The 459-nt window shown below is 33.1% G+C and overlaps 1 non-coding gene across 1 annotated transcript; it reads right to left on the reverse strand.

Moving 5' to 3' along the window:
• Positions 1 to 24: 24 nt before the first annotated feature.
• On the reverse strand, positions 25 to 96 carry TRNAV-GAC (transfer RNA valine (anticodon GAC)). The gene has a single exon. It is a non-coding gene; the product is annotated as a tRNA-Val (tRNA).
• Between the last annotated feature and the right edge of the window lie 363 nt (positions 97 to 459).

The raw sequence follows: 459 nt of genomic DNA on the forward strand, positions 1-459 counted from the left end.
GAAAAGAGATAAAGACAAAAAATATGTCTGGTGTGGGTCTCGAACCCACGACCTTGAGTGTGTCAGACTCACGCTCTACCACTGAGCTAACCAGACAATAGAAAATACGTCTGTTTCTTCAATTTGAATTAATGAAAATCTTTGCGAGGCAGCGTTAAGAAAAGAGAGATGTCTTTGACGAAATCTATATTGCTTGGCTCTTTCTTCTGTTCCTCATTATCGAAAGTAAACATACAGAAGGATATATATATATATATATATATATATATATATATATATATATATATATATATATATATATATATATATATATATATATTTTTTTTTTTTTTTTTTTTTTTGCTTTGTCGCTGTCTCCCGCGTTTGCGAGGTAGCGCAAGGAAACAGACGAAAGAAATGGCCCAACCCACCGACATACACATGTATATACATACGTCCACACACGCAAATATACATACC

Source organism: Panulirus ornatus, chromosome 70, assembly GCF_036320965.1.
Source record: "Panulirus ornatus isolate Po-2019 chromosome 70, ASM3632096v1, whole genome shotgun sequence".
NCBI lineage: Eukaryota > Metazoa > Arthropoda > Malacostraca > Decapoda > Palinuridae > Panulirus > Panulirus ornatus.